At 47.3% G+C, this 20,574-nt stretch overlaps 1 protein-coding gene across 4 annotated transcripts in view; it reads right to left on the bottom strand.

The window, feature by feature from the left end:
- Window positions 1-20,574, bottom strand: part of gabrg3 (gamma-aminobutyric acid type A receptor subunit gamma3) — an 85,165-nt gene that overhangs the window by 43,030 nt on the left and 21,561 nt on the right. The gene's annotated exons all lie outside the window — the stretch shown is intronic.

The raw sequence follows: 20,574 nt of genomic DNA on the forward strand, positions 1-20,574 counted from the left end.
ATACCTCCCTGTATTTGGCTGCATCCATTCTCCGTTCAATTTTGATGCCTTGCCCCTGAAGATGAACAGTATCTCCATAGCATGATGAGCATCAGGCTTCACTGTATGGTGTATGGTATACACTGTATGGTGTATGGTATACACTGGATGGTGTTAATGCAGCCATGGAACTTGCTACCTTTGTACCACACAGAGCGCTTTGAATTTTGGCCTCACCGGACCACAAAAACTTGTCCCATATGTTAGCTGGGTCACACTCATACCTTCTGGCCAGCTGTAGACGTGCTTTCATATAGCTCTCCTTGAGTCGTGTCTTCACTGTAGCCACTGGCCTGTACTGGCCAGCATTACGCCCCTCACCTGCTCCGTGACAAAGTCACCTCTGAGGAGGACAGCGTCTCAGCCGTCCACTGAGCGCGACAGTCACCATGCCGGGCCTGGGCCTGAGTCCGAAACGTGTTCTGTATGTATGCAAAGTACAAGCAAATCCCTTGTTCTATATGAATATAATATAAACACATTAGTTCTGTACACATATGACCTACATGAGTATGTATGAAGTATATATTTGTTCAGTATACATGTGAAGCTAATGTGTTTTTTTCTGTAATGTACTCCATTAACACCATCCCTACAGTGAAGCCTGATGCTCATCTTGCTATGGAGATACTGTTCATCTTCAGGACTGAGGCATCAAAATTGAATGGAGAATGGATGGAGCAAAATACATGCTATTCGACATATGAGGTGTATGACAATATTCTGTATGCTTATGACATATGTGTTCATGTTCTACATACATGTATATGTTCTGTACATATTCAAAGTATTGTGTATGTCCTGTATACATAAGAAATATATGATTTTGTTCTGTATATTAATCAGATACTTGTGTCTGTTTTGTATAAATACCACGAACCAATATATGCTCTGTATACATAAAAGGTACATGTGTATGTTCTGTATCCATGTAACACAGATGTATATGTTCCGTGTCCCTACAGCACACATGCGTTTGTTACATGTACATGTGATTTTTTCCCCTGTCTTAAGCCCCAACTTCATCATGATCCTCTGGCTCCCTGGAGACACTCAGCCTGTTTCCTGCCTTATGGAAGCAGAGTGTTTTGGCCCTGACCTGCTTCACTCCGATCAAAAAGAGTGATTTTCTCTGCCTTTTGTGTTTTTACTCAGTCGTCTTTAGCGCCGGTGCATTGAGCTGTGCTCCTGGGTCCGTCGCACCGCTGAAGACCCCTGGACACCAGCTGACTCCTCTCTGCTTGCCGATGACTCGCACTAGTGAACTTGGCCCAAACAGACGACCCCCATCCCTGAGTCTGATGATGGATCAGTAGGTGATTCAGTGTAAGTCTGCATTAAATAGGATGTTCCTCAGGAAGGGAGAGTTTTCATGTCACTCAGGAGGCAGAGGGAGAGGCAGTGAAGCTGGATTAATGTTAATGAATGCCAAGTTAATGTACTGAGAGTTATCAAAGCGATGACAGCAAGTGCATGTGTAATTGGGGAAATGATTTAAGAGATTTTACATCCAGGTGTGGACCGTTATCCTAAGGAGTTATTAAACAACATGCTGACTGTCACTCCAGGATTCTAATTCCTAAAAAAAAAATAATGAGACATAAATGAATAGACATGATTTGCTCTGTTTTCTGGCCAGCGGAACATTATGACAGTGTAGAATAGGCATTAAAGTAAGAAGTATTTATAACAATGACCTGGTAGAGTCTCCATAAAGAAATCAAACCAGTGTACTTCTAAATTAACTGCATTTGTGCTTTTATTAAAAAACATTTATATGCAGAAGGAAGTTATTTTGACATCGTGGGGACCATTTTTCAGGGCCCCACAAAGATCTGTGACTTCAATCAAAAAACTTAAAAAGTCTCGTATTTTGTTTGGTTACTTATGGTTAAGGTTAGGGCTGGGTAGGGGTTAAGGTCGTCATGTTGGGATTTGAGTTTTCCCCATAGAAATGAATGGAGAGTCCCCACAAACATATAATCACAAACCTGTGTGTGTGTGTGCGTGTGTGTGTGTGTGTGTGCGTGTAGCTTTTGATGAACCGGCATTGTATCTAGGGTTTAGGGTCCAGGCTACCTGCGTCCCTGCATTGATTACACTGCTCAGGAAAAATGGCTGAATGAGATTCAACTCTGGAGACCATACCAGATATGCAAAGTACTATAAGTTGTGCAACACACACACACACACACACACACACACACACAAACACACACACACACACAAACACACACACACACACAAACACACACACACAACCTATGTGGGAAATTTAGGTGTCTGGATTAAAAACCTGAAAAAATGAAAAAAATAATTTATAATAGCCAACAAAGGATTTTCTGAAATGCCTTTCGGTGTTTTATAAATGCTTGAGGTTTCATTACCAGACACCACCTGGTGTAACTGCAACGCTGAGGTCTGAAGACAGGAAGGCATACATTGGGCTTTGCTTGATTTCTACGTTTTTATTTATACAATCAGTGAACTTGTGTGGGGAAACCCAGGGGCAAGATGCTGGAAGAGAGACAGTGCAGGAATGCAAGCTCCCCAAAATGCCGGTTTTAATGACAGTCAGCTGGCTCTCACTGGACTCATTAAAGTGAACTAGAGCAAATCTGAGGGGAAAAAGGTGTGGGAGATGGAGGATAGGGACTGAGGCAGGGAGGTGTGGGAGGTGGAGGATAGGGACTGAGGCAGGGAGGTGTGGGAAACTGAGGATAGGGACTGAGGCAGGAAGGTGTGGGAGACTGAGGATAGGGACTGAGGCAGGGAGATGTGGGAGACTGAGGATAGGGACTGAGGCAGGGAGGTGTGGGAGACTGAGGATAGGGACTGAGGCAGGGAGATGTGGGAGACTGAGGATAGGGACTGAGGCAGGGAGGTGTGGGAGACGGAGGATAGGGACTGAGGCAGGGAGGTGTGGGAGACTGAGGATAGGGACTGAGGCAGAGAGGTGTGGGAGACTGAGGATAGGGACTGAGGTAGGGAGGCATGCAGCTTCCAGAGAGGAGACACGGTTTTGCCATGTCTCTCTTTGAGCCCTAGAGCTTACTCTCTCCATTTCTGGCAAGTTTTTCCACTTCATTAAACTCCTTCCATCTTTCATACCTGTCCAGATAAGTACAGCCCACCCCTGGTGACAAATAGTCACAATTTATTTATCAGAGAATCACATTCAAAGCGACTTATTGAGCAGATTTTGGGTGTTGTGCTCAGTCGCTTTCTTAGGAGTGAAACATCACAGCGATCTCTCTCTCCAAGCATTTAATTTGGCAACCAATGAAAAATAATTTGTTTAGTTGTATTTATTTCCTTTCTCACGCTTCCGATGATGAATTTGTTACAAGTCATTGGTAGACTTCATATTTGGCTCTTGTGAATGGTAAGAGGGTGAGAAGGGAAGAAATCAAGGCTGTGTGGCAGAGAAATCAAAGTAAAAACAGGAGGCGACGTCCCTGAGAGTGAAGATGTTACAGGAGGCTGAGGGCAGGTCTGGGAGGCGACAAAACAGCCGGCAAAGAACAGGGTGGAAATTGCAAGTGAACTTTGACCATTTCATCTGACTGGCTCTCTTCTGACCAAGATTTTGTTTCAACCAGCTAGTTGAGTATAAAGAGTCACAGGCACACACTACTCAACTGGTTGGTTGAAACAAAATCTTGGTCTGGACTTTTACTCTCTGGACCTGAACTATCCATCTCTGATTATGTAACCCTAGCTAAGTGCTGAGCCTCTGGCCCCAGATGTGCAGAGTGGGACATTGAGGGAGCTGTCCGTTCAGCGGCGCTTCGTCCACAATCCAATTCAGAACCACGGACAGCAGCCCAGTCCAACATGAGGAAGTAGAACTGCAGACAAAGACCCCAGTGAGTGACAGACCTTCAGCCAGGCCTCACATTCACAAGAATATATCACTCTAATACTAGTCAAGGGTTTTGGTGAGGGGTGGGGTGGAGTTGTGTTACTTCACAGGGGTTAAAAGTCCCCCCAGTCCCATACTTTTCATCTTCTTGTCCTGTGGAGTGCCTTGGCACAGACCCTCAGAAGCAGTCCTGCACCACTACACAACCAAAAACCATTCATCATTACCAGAATCATCTATATGGTCATTACCTTCACTGCTCTTTTTGCACCACTGGTCTTCGTCTTGGAGGACAAAATAATCTAATTTCGAATTATCCCCTGGACCGTGCGAGAGGTTTATTTTTTTTCCCTTTTTCGGGTGACCCATGTAATCTTCCATCTGGGAACTGCCCGCTTTACGGCGCATTGACATTAATCAGCTTGTTTTATTCATTACATTCAGCTGGGTTTGAACAGCTTCTTTCTGAGGGGTGACAGCGCAAATCTACTGACAAAGACGGTGTGAGCTGCAGAGGCAGACAGGAGCCAGGCGTGCAAGGGCAGCCTCACAGACACGCCGCAGGGCGGCCTCACAGACACGCCGCAGGCCGGCCTCACAGACATGCTGCAGGGTAGCCGTGAGAAAGAAGGTGGTGTCATAACCAGCCAGCAGGGGTCATAGTGATTAAGATTAACACAGAGTCAGAACTCCGCTGACATCTCTGCTGCTTCATCTAAGCAGAAAATATACAGCATATGACACATAATATATATGGTAATATAAACACTCACCATTAATAACTGGATTATTTATGTCACAAGATTAAAAACGACAGCAAAGTTGGTTCATGTTCTGAATATACCAAGACTTATTGGCGTTTACTGCTACTGAAATATATTATAACCTTTATATTTGCACTGAAGCCTGAGATCTGAACAGTGCAGAAATGTCAGCACATGCAACAGGTCAAAGCGAGATCTGACCTTTTTTTTTCTTTATGTGTCTGTGGATGAAAAGGGGGGGAGTGTTTCCTATCTGACACAGCCGCTCTTTGTCTGTGAGCACCCCACCCTCGTCTGCGTGACCCGCCAGGAAAATGCTGCATCTTGGACTGACTGCGGGAGCAAACCGGGCTGCAGGAGCCATGGATCCGGGCTCAATAAAGCCGATCCGAGTCAGCCGATCCGAGTCAGCCGATCCGAGCCAGCCGATCCACCTGGCGGCCTCAAACTCATGCCTACTTAAGCATCAACATGATGATTAAAGCGAAGTCATCGTTCATGATTCAGCTGTAAACTGTAAACTGTTCCCTTACACATAAGTGCTGATTCTGCACGAGTAAGAGTGATATGCTTTTTTACCTATAATGATTCAAGATGGACTCACCATACAGATATATTCCTTATATTTAGGAATTAAATCATGAAAAAAAAAGTGCTTCTTTTGTCCACGCAAAAAGCCTCAGACCCTGACAAGCCCTATTGCTTTAATATTGCACAGTTACATGGATAAAACTGAGCCTCACATACTCCCCGGCTCCCAAATCTTTGCTCCACTGGGTTTTGTAATTAGCAGTTAGCACTCGAGTAATCAGTGGGGCAGTGGGGCCAACTTCCAGAAGATTCGGCTGAAGGTTCGTCGGGGAACGAGAGGCATACTGAGTCAGTTGGGAGATGTGGGGGGCGGGTAGGGGGGGGGGTTTACCAAGAAAAACCTGCAGATTTAATGCCAACAGGAGGAGAGATCCTGACAGAGCACGAAGACTGAAAGTGAAAACACATTACCGTTCTAACAGAATATCCAGCAGTTTGGAAATTACCTTCAGGACCCCAAACCAGTCCGGGATCCAGCCCAGGTATTTTACAGGACTGGTAAATTTTTCCCCGTAAGCCTCACTAGTATATTAGATTAATCTCTATTTCCTGTTTGACCCAGTTAAATATCAGTTGTTTTCATTAGTCCCTTGTGAGTTAGTACTTGCTGATTGCTATTGATCGTTAGTTACTATTTGTTCAGCAATTCCCTGCCTGGTTGTGTCACTCTTGTTCTGCCATGTTCAACATGGCTGTTGATGCCTTTTCGCACTGAAGTTTTGGATCCTGGTTTTTCTTTAGTTCTTGAATAACCATGGAGGGCTTTGTCCAGGGGCCTTTGCCAAATTGCTTTGAGTAGAAGCATTGGCTTAGAAGCCAACTGTAAGATCAGGAGCAGCCAGTCAGCTGGCCCTCTGCTGTGGGTCATGGGCTGGTACCCAGGACAGGTGACAGGTGATCACGGTAGCTTTAGTTAACTTCCAGTGCTGTATGCAAATAATGTGCAGTGCAGTGCAGTGTGGCCACAAAGTTCCCAGTGGAAATGTAAAGCCACTTGTTTACAGAATGTGGTTACAGGTGTGCTAAGAAATGAGAGGCAGGGGAGAGGAATGGCGCCATAATGAATGTGTCTTATCAGGGGATTCCCTTATCATTTCGTGCTGGTAGCAGAAGCTGAATTTAAGCCCCCAGATTGCTGCAGGAGTGGCCTTTCATGAAATCTCTCAGGATATTGTTGCACCTTATCAATGACTCACTATTCAGCTATCCGTTAATAAGCGTTCGCGGAGTGAAATGCTGCGTAGGCGCACTGAGAAGAGAATGGCGGGTCTGAGGTCTTCCGTGGTCTTTGGGAAGCTGGAGACACCGATTCAAAACTGCCAAAAGGGCACAAGCAGAAGATGGTCTCATGCCGCCTGCTTGCCGTGGTGTAATCAGCTTCCTGTCTGCCCAGACTGACCTCGAGCAACGCTGTCACAATTAATTACACACTCTTCAAAGAATGACAAGAAGACACTGTCCAGCCCTGCTGATTACAGCCTCACTGTCGCCATGCAGGGATTCTCTCTGTGGTCATTAGCGAACGTGCTCTATGTCGGCTAATTTAGATCCACTTTGATGTATGATTCCCACACCTAGAATTTGGTGAGATAAAAGCAAAGGCGTAATGAAAATTAAAAAACACAATGTAATCGATCAGCACCAAGAAATACTTTCTGGTGGTCAAAATGAGTGTAATTATGTTCTGTGTCTATAAAGCACATTGGTTACCATGCACCAGTGATTCCCAACCCAGTCCTCGCGCTACCCCAGACGGACCACGTTTTCGCTCTCTCTCAATTCCCTAGCAGTTGGGAGAGAGCAAAAACGTGGACAGTCGTGGGGGGGTCCACGAGGGCTTGGCTGAGAAACCCTGCTGTACATGTTTTGCAACCATTTAGTTTTCCTGGCTCCACATGATTTGAAGTTGAAGGACTGTTGGGCCTTTTTTCAAATTTGGTGCAGAGGAGCTCAGTGAAACGCCAACTGGTTTCTTCAAAAAGGCTATTTTGGCAACAGCTGGATGGGAGCCCCACCCCTTTTTAAATGAGGGGTGTTACACTCCGTGGCCCACGCCCACTTGCTGCTGGACAGTGATACGTGGACTGGGGTAGCCAGCCTGCTCTGCCTCCGCCTCGCTGCCATTGGTTGCATGTCCGCAGGCTGTAGGCGGGGTTAAGGGGATGTTGCTCTCCTCCAGACCTGTCACTCTACTTAATGAAGCATTTGCCCCGTTGAATGTGAAGAAGCAGGTGGCAGATGACAGACCCCAAAGGGTGAATGGGGGGGGGGATGGCATTGAATGTAGAGGGAACAGTATCGTAGGATAAATTGGCTTCTGGAGAATTCCTCATCAACACATCTAGTCAAAAAGTCCTACGGTCAACATACGGAGAACGAAGATGTCCTCACTCCAAGAGTGTCCTGTGGATGTGCTCCGGGAAAGCCCCCCCCCCCCCACACACAGCTTGCCATCACCCGGGACGCCCCCCCCCACACAGCTTACCATCACCCAGGACGCCCCCCCCCCACACAGCTTACCATCACCCGGGACGCCCCCGCCCCCACACAGCTTACAGTACCATCACCCGGGACGCCCCCCCCCCACACAGCTTACAGTACCATCACCCGGGACGCCCCCCCCCCACACAGCTTACAGTACCATTACCCGGGACGCCCCCCCCCCACACAGCTTACAGTACCATCACCCGGGATGCCCCCCCCCACACACAGCTTACAGTACCATCACCCGGGACGCCCCCCAGCCAGACGCCACGCTGGGGGAGCGCCTGCCCTTCTGATGGGCCTCCAGTTCTGTACTGTGCTACTTTTTACCATGTCGGAGGAAACAAAGTCTTTTGCATTTCGCAAGCAGTGGGAGCCTTAATTGTGCTTGAGGAGGTGCTTCCCAGTCGCTGTTCAGAGGAAGCTTAAGAACACGCCGCTCCTCGGCGACTCACCACAGCTGCTACATTTATGATACAGGAACGATAGAAAATAGAGGGGAATGGATTTATCGAGGTTGCCAGTCCCACCCAAAATCAGTGTTTTTGTCTTGCTTCAAACTTCCACACCCCCAAGTCATCCCATCAACTCCTTCCATCATCTCCTGATCTATGTGGGTCAATGGGATTCAGGTCTTCCATTGCTGAGTTTTAAATCATTCCATCCTGTACCGCAGTGTTTCCCAGCCCAGTCCTCCCACAGTCCTCCTGTTTTGCTCCCTCCCAGCTCCCTGTCAGACGGTCCACATTTTTGCCCATTTTCGCTTAGTAATTAAGCCTCTGCCACATTTCCGTGCCACACACCCAACTCAACAAAAATGTGAACTGTCTGACAGGGAGCTGGGATGCGGCCCATCTTTGGGATCCCGAGGACTGGACTGGTTTCTCAAACCCTGCTGTACTGCCACAGAAGTCCCAGCTCTGAGTAATTAATACACATTTTCCTTGATTATTCCATCTGTGAACATGCGGATAATGCATCAGACTTACTGCGAGCACACTTGCTGGCATCCTGTAGCTCTGTGCTATGTGTGGGTGTGTAAATGCTGAGCAAATGTGTCTCATATACCCCCCACTTAGGTAATAACGCCGCGAGGCAGTGGAGGGCCTTTTCCGGCACGGAACTTCACCAGAGATTCTCAAATAATCCTGTTTCTCAAACCGTCAGCTCTGTCCAGTTGTTGTGCCACACTTTCACTACTAGCGAACCTGATTATATGAATTAACGAGACTGGTTGGTGAAACAGAAGGAATATGGAAACCTTTGGCTCTCTGCAGGAATCCTGCAGTCCCCTGCTTTGATTTGCCGCTGCGGCTAATGCTCATTTTTTGTGTAAAGGTTTCAAATCCGGGCCGGCATGGTGGTGTGGTTAACGCTGTAGCCTCACACCTCTGGGATCAGGGCTCCACGTGTGTGGAGTTTGCATGTTCTCCCCGCGTCGTGCGGTAGGACAGTCCAAAGACATGCATGTGTGTGTGAATGGTGTGTGAGTGTGCCCTGTGATGGGTTGGCGCTGGGATCCTGAAGCAGCAGCAGGGAAAAGGACCTCACATCTGAATAAATCCTAAATGGTAACCTTTCCTTATTCCCGCGACCATGACCAAGACAATGGCGTAGAGGATGGGTAGACGGAAGGATTAATCACCATTTCAGTGGTCTGATGAGTGTGGCAGTTTATTCAGCTCGCTATTAAATGTGCCACATTTGTGAATGCTTGTAACTTGAACTGTTTCACATCCCTCAGAGGCACACAGAAAGACTCCATCTAGCCAAAATCTGTGCGCAGACGGCCAGGCCTCAGACTCGCTGTGTCTTCGCGGCTGCTACTGCTCTCACATCACATCAAATCTTCACAACAATCTTTTGCTGCCTTGCAAAAAGGCTGTGAAATGAGTTTGTCTGAAAGAATGACTTGGGGTGGCAGCTAAATAATTCTCTATTGATTCAGCAGCACTCACGGCCTTTATATATAATTCAATGTCCCAGAATGCACTGCTGCTACTCACACTGGAAAGACTCATTTTTGTTCTGCATTCTTGTAAGTATAATTTCAGGTGCTGTTACAGCAGCCACCAAACTGTAGTCTGTAAACCATATGTAAACCAGTATAACGGCTGTAGGGATGAGCTGGTACTGGGTAGCAGTGGACAATATGGCTGTCCACTTCAGTGTCATAGAAGAGAAAAGCAGCATGTAGAGTCTGGATGGATCCCCATCCAGTCCCAGCCAGCGATGGTTAACTGGTCATAGAGGGAGGCCTTGCCTCTGTTGCTCAGCTGGAACCTTTGACCGGTCACAGCCTCCAGGCCCCCCCTTGGCGACGATGTCATCTCCTCAGTATTTAGATGAAGTCAACACTGCCTGCACAAAAAATGTCCTGAGCTCTAAAATGAAAATTCGCTACCATTGGAAAATCCACAATGGTAGGTTGAGTTAAACTGAGTCTGCGTTGCAGGATTCTGCTTACTGTGCAGGATGAGGCAGATTCAGTCCGTAGGGCTGCCTATGTTGTGCTATCTGTCTATAATCCTCATTATCTGTCACACTGGAAAATTTCCCCTTTGTTATATTATTACTATTATACCCCAAGTTGTTTAAAGTTCATTTTTGAAAGAAAGACTATAAACTCTCCGATCCTGGGGTCGGGCGTAGGTCCTTTCTGTGTGGAGGTCGCTCTCTCTCCCCATGTTCGCGTGGGCTTCCGCCGGGGGCTCCGAGTTCCTCCCACAGTCCAGAAGTGTGCAGGGCAGTGGATTGGCGAGTCTAAATTGGCCCTGTAATTGAGTGTGTGTGTGTGTGTGTAACCACCTGCAGCCTGTGTAACACAGATGAAGACGTGTGTAAGTGGAGTATTTGCAAATGCTGCAATTTGCGTAGCACTTTTGAAGGTCCCCTTTGATTTAGCTAGATGCACATACTGTGTAAAGGGGAAGCGTGTAGATTGGAAGGCCCAAGTGGTTGAGGTGGGTTGTGATGTCTAACGATTAGGAGATGAGGCCAACATCCCACCCTGGTGTAAACGTTGAATCATTTTTAATAGTAGGGATTGCCTTCATGCAGAACACATGGCCTAGTCCCAGTTTTAAAGAGCATACTACTGATTTTTCCATTTGATATGGCCATATGCTCTGCCATCATTGTCGTTTAACACTAATTGTTTACTGTGTTGCCAAGTTCATATATCTTCTGTCATAAATGAAAGGCCTACAGAAATGACATCATTTCCATGGGAACACCATTCAGTGCAGCATATATTTACCGACAGACCAGTTACAGGTAACCTTACATCTGATGTATCGGTTCTTAGTTTGGTCAGGTGGTTTAACTGTCCCACTAATCGCTGTCGTGCCCATTTACTCCGCTAGTGAGCGAGCGGTTCTGCGTGTTCCAGCACGGCTCAGGATGGATCGGAACAGCTCTGCCATGAATAATGGCTTTTACTCTCACGGCGGTTTTGCATTTCTATTTAAATAGTCTGGTAAATGTTTTACATCTGAGCTCGTTTCGAAAGTTTGCCAGTGTATTTTATTTTGGGTTTAAACGGGATTCTGTTCTTTTTTATCCAGCTAATAAGAGTTATTTGGTTCATCCTGATAATGTGGCTGACTGGATTATTTATATTAAAAATATTTCATTCTGTTGTTTTTGACAAAACTCATATTTCACATATTATTAATGATTTTTTTTTTTATTAGAGAAACACTTTATTTAAAATTTATTTATAACACCACTTTTTCAGGGTTGGGACAAGGTGCTTTGGAATGCTCTAATATTTAGCTTTGATTAATTTTTAATTCTTTAACTCTTTATTCATTTTCAGGTTTAATGGCTCTTGCCTCATAGGCAACTCATATTTGGATAAAATCCGCAGCCGTTTCTGCATACATCAGATACACAGGCACGTTGGCTGTGTCCCTTATCCCCATTCATTCTGAGAAGATACTCCGCCTTTCTGACTTAATTATTCAGTCAACACCATCAAATTATTTTCGGACCATCCACCAATGAGCTTGAAGACCGTCCACTTAAACTTCTTTGGAAAAATCGCACTGGTGTTTCTTGAAAGGATCTGATGGCCGAACATAATCTTTCACCACACAGGGAAGTCTCAAAGTAAATGTTGCAAACCATATCTAATACCTTGGTAAAGAGTATTACAGTCTGACTGAGGCACCATCAGCATTCTCGTGGCTCTGTGTTCGGAACGGCCTCATTATAAGATCCCGCATCAAGATTAATGGGATGAAATGTTTTCGTCAAGCTAATGAACTGAATATATCGTTCTTGGGAAATAATCTCTTTTTTAATGATTTTCTTTCTGTTTACACACCAAACCTCATTGTTCCCAGCGTTGAGAAACAAGCTGCATGACATCGACTCTGGGATAGAGGCCAGGAAAAATGCTGTTTGGTTACACATACCTACAGTATATCGCTACGACTGTATTTCTGTACAGTCTGGACCAGGGCTCTTCAAACCTGCACCCCGATTCCAAATCCAGGCCGTGTTTTCAGTTTTCCCAAGTAGCTTGTTTAATAATTACTGATTCTGATTGGCCACAGAGGCTTTGCACCTGGCTTTGCACATGGGTAAAGGAAGGCTGGAAAACCAGCAGTGCTCATACTTTGTGGAGCGTAATTTGAACAGTCCTGGCCTAGACATTAGTTTGGTCAAAGAAACGGCCTGGTAATGCGATGGATCAGGAGCTGCCTTCTTGGAGCACATCTGGACCACAGTACAAGAGCTCTGATGGGAATATACAGCTATAGAAATGGACACAGATTTGGAATTGCTTCAGGTGAAAGCATAAGGTGCAGCACACCAGCGTCAGTCCCCGTCATGCAGATGCGGTTAGGGTTAGGGTTAGGCTTAGGGTTAGGGTTAAAGACACAGGCTCAAACACTCTGCATTCAAATCCCAAGAGGGATGCCGCTACTGTACCTTTGCATAAAGCATCTCATTTGAAACATCCATGCATCTTCTACACCCATTCATCCTATGCAGGTTTGCGGGGCTCCAGAGCCTTTCCCAGGAATTATGGGCACAAGGCAGGGGCATAACCCAGGAAGGAAACCCCACAGCAATATAGGGAGAAGATCCACACTCAGACAGAGAGCCAGGGCACAGACTCCAACCCCTGTCCCAGTGGTGTGTCAACAGTACTAAGCACTGCATCATGCCGCATGCTGAACTGTTTCATAAATGGGGAGAACCTAGTAAAAGAGTGTTGGCAAGAAAAACAACAATTAGGCAAACCAGGCATGCAAGACTCCGGCGTGCGCTGGGCTAGCTGCGGCTAGCTGCAGAATCAGGTCGCAGTGAGCAGTGCAGACACATGCAGCGTGAGCCTCCTGAGCTGCACTGCTGCATTTCCTCCCTCTCTCTGCTTGTTTAAATGCAGGCAGCAATGAATCGATCTACACTGCGTTTCCAGAATCTTGAATTGTGTGTGGGAGGCTCCCGCCTCCGCCAGTGCCCCCCCGAGGGTATCCGGCCGTGGAGAACTCCCGGCGGCACCGCCCCCCAACCACCCATGGAGTCGGCACATCCTTGGCTACACATTCGTTGCCTAGGACACAGGGTGACCCAGACGTTTAAAAATAGCAATCGCCATGCAGCCACGCCACGGCACACATACGGTCTCACAGCCGACCCACGCTGACGCGGCTTGTGATTGGCTGCCTCAAAAATGCTGCGTTTGAACCGCAGACGAGGTGCCCTGCCTCCTGTTGCCATTATGGTAAACAGTAAGTGAGAGAATCTGGTATTAAATCTGGTACAGTGTGTGGGTGGCTGCTTGTGCATGGGTAGGGGGGAAGGCGTGGGGGCGAGGGAGGGGGGGGCGTGTGATAAAGTATCTGAATTGAAAAGCTGTAGCTCTCAGACCTTGGCGACGCTTACAGATTACATGATTGAGTTCTTTCTAACATGGGGGATGTATGCAAATCTTCCTTGAATTGTGCCAGTTAGGAGGGAGAGGAGAAAAACAAATGAAGCCTGGCCGCCCCCACCTGCCCTAAGCCAGGGTGCTCTGTGACACCAGAATAATTAGTTCTTTCAAGGATGAGCAGTCGCTGTTTAGTGAAGCTGCCGAGACACATTTTAGACATGAATAAAGGCAGGCGAGACAGATTCAGTCGCCCCACAGCCTGACACTCAATCTCTGCTTCTCAATCATGCCATTACACTTCCTCAAGAAGAATTACAGCACCTGAAACTGAACCCTTTCAAGACATCATTACACAGACAGCACAGCCTGAGATAAATAATATGGGACGACACAGAAAGTGTTTTGGTTTCCAGTCACTGTTTCTATCAGTCCAGAAACAAAAGGAGGGTAATTGCGATTCCACACGATGTAGGAATGAATGTAAATTTGAATTTTAGGTATTTAAAAAATTCAGACAGTATATGATCATATAGTATAATTTGATAAACTGGTGTATTTCAAGGGACTCTCTGTTGTCAGATCGTTCATAAATAGGTAGTGACAGATGCAAAGAAACTAAATAATGAAACAGCACCCTGTGTGTCACAAGAGAGGGGATTCCAGGTCTTACCACCCGCTTTAGGAAGTGTCCCCTTCCAGTTTTTAATTGTTTCATTATTCATGTGACTCAGTCAATCCTAAGGCCTTATGGGAAATGAAGTAACAGAAGCTTTCTTAATTTCCGCAGCACGTGTGGTGTTTTTAGGAAGCTGAATTACTATATAATTTTGTTAAATAATTCCATAATATCACTTGTTATATCGTCATCAGTGTAGTGGTGCTCCCTGTCTAATCATATACGCCAGAATTCTATGTATTTTTGAACAAGGAATAAGAGAAACAGTGTTCTAGGGAGTTTGGGTTTGAAGGGTTCTGGCAAGACTGCTGAAAAGAAATCCATCTGGACCCAAACAAAAAAATGCTTTTAATGCCCCCCTTTCTTGGGGAAAACCTAAAAGCTGCAGTAAAAGGGAACTAAAAGCTAAATATACATTTTTAATCTTAATATAATAACAATGCATCAGCAAAATGGGAAATGCAGACTCGGCGGGTTCAGTGCACCTACGGCAGTGCTAAGCTGCACGCGCTCTGCGTCTAAGGCAGTGCTAAGCTGCACGCGCTCTGCGTCTAAGGCAGTGCTAAGCTGCACGCCCTCTGCGCCTAAGGCAGTGCTAAGCTGCACGCCCTCTGTGCCTAAGGCAGTGCTAAACTGCACGCCCTCTGCGCCTAAGGCAGTGCTAAGCTGCACGCCCTCTGCGCCTAAGGCAGTGATAAACTGCACGCCCTCTGCGCCTAAGGCAGTGCTAAGCTGCACGCCCTCTGCGCCTAAGGCAGTGCTAAGCTGCACGCCCTCTGCGCCTAATGCAGTGCTAAGCTGCACGCCCTCTGCGCCTAAGGCAGTGCTAAGCTGCACGCCCTCTGCGCCTAAGGCAGTGCTAAGCTGCACGCCCTCTGCGCCTAAGGCAGTGCTAAGCTGCACGCCCTCTGCGCCTAAGGCAGTGCTAAGCTGCACGCCCTCTGCGCCTAAGGCAGTGCTAAGCTGCACGCCCTCTGTGCCTAAGGCAGTGCTAAACTGCACGCCCTCTGCGCCTAAGGCAGTGATAAGCTGCACGCCCTCTGCGCCTAAGGCAGTGCTAAGCTGCACGCCCTCTGCGCCTAAGGCAGTGCTAAGCTGCACGCCCTCTGCGCCTAAGGCAGTGCTAAGCTGCACGCCCTCTGCGCCTAAGGCAGTGCTAAGCTGCACGCCCTCTGCGCCTAAGGCAGTGATAAACTGCACGCCCTCTGCGCCTAAGGCAGTGATAAGCTGCACGCCCTCTGCGCCTAAGGCAGTGATAAGCTGCACGCCCTCTGCGCCTAAGGCAGTGATAAGCTGCACGCCCTCTGCGTCTAAGGCAGTGCTAAGCTGCACGCCCTCTGCGCCTAAGGCAGTGCTAAACTGCACGCCCTCTGCGCCTAAGGCAGTGATAAGCTGCACGCCCTCTGCGCCTAAGGCAGTGCTAAGCTGCACGCCCTCTGCGCCTAAGGCAGTGATAAGCTGCACGCCCTCTGCGCCTAAGGCAGTGCTAAGCTGCACGCCCTCTGCGCCTAAGGCAGTGCTAAGCTGCACGCCCTCTGCGCCTAAGGCAGTGCTAAGCTGCACGCCCTCTGCGCCTAAGGCAGTGCTAAGCTGCACGCCCTCTGCGCCTAAGGCAGTGCTAAGCTGCACGCCCTCTGCGCCTAAGGCAGTGATAAACTGCACGCCCTCTGCGCCTAAGGCAGTGATAAGCTGCACGCCCTCTGCGCCTAAGGCAGTGCTAAGCTGCACGCCCTCTGCGCCTAAGGCAGTGCTAAGCTGCACGCCCTCTGCGCCTAAGGCAGTGCTAAGCTGCATGCCCTCCAGGTTCTGCAGAACACAGCCGTGCTGATCCGGAGAAGATGACGTCAGACTTGCGGAAAGCACCGTCACCTTCCAGTCACCCGGGTCCTCTACAGATTCCCACTCTCTCACATGGCGAGCAGACGACTTTAAACAATGTCACCGTGGCCTTTGGGAACATTCCAGGGGCGGGAAGGAGGCAGATAGCATCCTTAGCATTGCACCCTAAAGAGGCTCCTGCCTCTGAGGTCATTCATTTTAGAGAAATGGCAGATAGATCTGCACCTTTTCTGCCTCCATGCCTACCTGGGTCTATCGATCTATGATGACCTCCCTTCGCTGGGGGCATCTGTGTACGTTTCCGTACTGATTACACCGCTCCAGAACTGTGCCTGATGTTTTGACACACCTCAGATGACGTCGCCCTCAACGCACTGCACTGTAATGCCAATCTAGATTTATCTGCCACACATGATCAATCACGGCCCGTTGATGTGTGATCAATCTGCACATTGGGCTCACTGCACACTAAAGCATCACTCCTGCCAGGTTCACGATATCCTCGAGGTCTCTCGATCTCACAAACTGGCCCCCCTTAAAGACAAATCCTAGCTGAGGCTGTCTCAGCTTGATCTGCTCGAGGAGGGAGGTAGGAACTGTGCTTTCTGAGATTTTAATTTGGGCCCTGGTGGTCATTAAAAAGGCATGAAATTGAGAACTGGCTGAAATATGGAGAGCATACTTGAGTAATAAACAAAATTATTCACCATAACTGATACAGTATCTGTCAATTTCTAGTTCTAAACTCATGTGGCTGGTAATTGAATTTAACTTTGTTATTTACTCTAACATTTTGACAATATAGTCCCATCGGGGGGTGTGAGCAGTCAGCTTCCATGCACAGGGCCGCATAAAATGCGAATTTACCAGCTGACCAGAGAGTTACCTCCTCCTGTTCATGGACAAATGGGAAATGGGCTGGGAGGTTTAAACACAAGCCTGAAGAACAAAACAATGTTTTTCTGCCAGAAAGGCAAAAAAAAAGGCCTCTCATCTGGGTTTTATCTGCTTGGGGTTACCGGGGACTATCTCTAAGAATGAGAGACAGGAATAGCCAATCGATACGGGGCTTCTCAGTCACCTGACGCCCCTAAGACAGCTGTGTCTCCAGTGATTCCCACTCCACTTTAAACACAACAGCCTTTTCTTGCAACAGCAGATCTAGACACTTTAGGTCTACATTAAGCTGACCGTACCGCCTTCATAAAACTTGAGTCATTTTAGACATTAACAGTATGTAGTAATGTTAGTCATTTTTTGACATTAGCAGTATTTAGCGACGTTAGTCATTTTTTCGATGTTGGCAGTACGTAGGATGTTTGACAACGTGACACATTGGCGTCTGCAGGTTTTTCGCGAAGCACTCAGCACATGCAGTTTCTGACATGAGCTTTTGTTTACGTGCCGCATGTCAGCTGTTATAACACTCATCCGTGGCGTTTTTTAGCCACAAGCGTGCATAATCTCACATGGCACTAATGGCCAATGAAAAGCTCTGCTTGCTTTTTCAGTGTCTCCGTCGACAGGAAGTGCAACACCTTTGAGAAACTTTGAAGTTACTTTTTGGAGGCAAGAATACTGCTGACGTGTCCCTGTTCTCTTGGAAAAGCGGGCTTGTCTGCAAAGCGTCCTTCTCCTGGTGTATCAGAAGGTGCTCTCCTCCTGGGCTGTGAGTTTGAGTGCAGATCCAGCTCTGGGGGGTTCTGCAGGTTTCCTTCCACATCCGTGATGGAGGGCTGAACTGGTATGTGGCCATTGGGGGAAAGTCTTTTTATTTGTTCTGACTTGTCCCACGTTGACTCTCCAGGGTATTATGTGTTGGTGTGTTCTTAGTTAGTTTTGGCCCCAGTAACCTGGATCCCACGCAGACACCATTCCCAGTGTCCTCCCCCATTCTTCTCATTGCCCATTCAGCACTTTTGTGTTTCCTGCTCAACTCACATTGTTGATTTGTTCCACCTCCATGCATCGGGCTGTGTTCCATGTCTCCTAACTGGAAGAGGTCCTGTTCACACCGCCACATTCTCCCAGTACTGCCGGATACTTCCTCCCGGCCGAACCGGTCTCACCCCCGACTCGGAGCTGCTTAGGCCTTCAGATGATTCCCCTCCATCGGCTGCCAAGTTCAGCATGACCTTAACTGGATCAAAGAAGTGTGCCAGCGATTGTCCATTAGTGGGGGGCCAAGGTGCCAGCAGTTACCATCTGGAAGAGACACCTACACTGCAGCTTGCAATCTCAGCCCCCATGCCTGAAATGGCTACAATCTACTGGCGAGGTCTCATCGGTGCGTCCATTTGCTGAAGTGAGGAATGGTCCAGCCTGCTGTTTGTCCCCATAGATCCAAGCCTTAATCGTTCAGCCAGGCAAACATGAGTGGCGATTTCCAGCGCAGTTTTAAGAGCAAAACGGGTGGCCTGCAGGGCAGTGTGTGTAAGCATGTGGGTTTTTGAGGGGATAATGCAGTAGGGGGCGCCATGGAGCAGGGCCTGCTACCCTCAGCAAGTCACACATTAGAGGCCCCTCCATGTGACTCTGCACTGATTGTGGAATGCATCTGGGCGGGGGGGACGAAAGGTGGGGGGGCAGGGTGTGCTACAGTCATGTGCACTTGTCTATACGTAGACACACACACACACACACACACTCACACACACACACAGACACACACACTACAACCCTACATTTTTGTAATAATAATCTGATCACCATCATTTGATGCCATGTAATGGACAAGGCCTGCATCAGTAAATCTCACACATACCAGTATGTCGTCCTGCTTAATCATGACATGTGGATTTCACATTCACACCTATAAACAGCCCCCACCCCCTTCCGCCATGACACTGTTATTCATTGATATTTGCCTCATGTGCCCAGCACTGAGGCTAATTACGTGCTTTTCCCTGCCTTCCCGTCGAGCCTGTCCTTAAACACACCCACACACCTCTAAGGGGTACCTGCCTCGTCTCTAAACTCACTGCACGACAGGAAACCAGCCTTCTCACAAACTGAGACTCTGTTCAGCCTTTCTAATCATCTTCTGTAATGTTGCTCATTAAAGAAACAAATATTGAACAAAATGTCCAGGACTGAGGGCCGATCTTTCAAAGTGCACAAGCTAAATACTACTGCTTAATTAACTATACTTACCAATGTGGTTTCCCTTTCAGATGCTTGGCAATATTTCAAACCCAATAATTTAATAAATACATATATTTTTAAAGGATCGGTTATAGATGACTCTTAAGTACTTAATTTCCACACCCAGCCTAAGCAAATGAGTAGTTTTTCTGACAGTGTTTGACAAAATAATATGGCATAATTATGGTACTAAATTATAACTAATATTAACATAGAAAATAGGATGGAAAAAATTTAACAACTGTGTTAATCGGCATCCACAGGTGGTGCATCTTATGTCCATACACATGGCGTCATTATCTATCCGGCATAGGGGACATTTTACTGTTGTTCTTTGTACTCGTAAAAATGTAATTTTCAATTTCAACCCGGCCACTCGGGCCAAAACAGCTCAACGGCAGAAGATCAGACGTCCATCCGCACGTTTGTTCACTGCCCACCAGGACTACCATTCCATTCCTCCCGCCACAGGCGAAGACATAACTATACAAATGAAGCAGTGCCTTCTGGGTAATCCCAAAGCCACGGCAGCTCAAAGACGAGGCCTCGCGACTCTCCTGGAGCGTCCCGGCGACCCAGAACACAGGGGGCGCCACAGCGTGGGTTGAAAGGACATGCTGACAATTAAGCTAAGATGGCAAAGCTCTGGGACCACGCTGACAGAAACGGCAGCGTTTTTCATCCCAGCAAACAGAGCTTCCGGCCAAACGTCAAATTAAGTTATTCTTGCGGTGCTCAGGTGAAAATGTAGTATCCCCTGCAGAAGCAGGGCGCCTGTTTTCAGACAATGACATGTTGTTTGGCTATTGTTTTTTTATGGCTATTTTGTATCATTTACTCAGTACTTTGGTCTGTCCATCTGCTGAAAACACAAGAGCAAACCATCTCCTATAGAAGGATCTCGCTTGTGAATTCCGCAGACCAGAGCACAGCCTTATGACATTTCTTCATAAAATGTCATTTTCATTGAAAAATTATTGGATGTTTGGTTCTTCCGGAAGAGCTTAACAAATCCAAGTGCAGCCAGCATGTTTATATAAAATATTCTCAGCTCTTCGAATCATACAATGCATTAAACCAAGATAACAATGTTTGGTGAGCTGTGGATAAATGTCATTCCTCGTATTTCTTAAACCCCACTTTGTGTTTGGCAGACGGGCTCTTCCAGTAGATCCTCGACCCACCTGGACACATGTTCGAATCCCACAAGGTCTCACGAGATGCAAACTGAAGCTCTGGTGGCGCAGCGGGGCACATGCACTCATGACCGTGGGAGCTGCTG

This window comes from Paramormyrops kingsleyae, chromosome 1, assembly GCF_048594095.1.
Source record: "Paramormyrops kingsleyae isolate MSU_618 chromosome 1, PKINGS_0.4, whole genome shotgun sequence".
Classification (NCBI taxonomy): domain Eukaryota; kingdom Metazoa; phylum Chordata; class Actinopteri; order Osteoglossiformes; family Mormyridae; genus Paramormyrops; species Paramormyrops kingsleyae.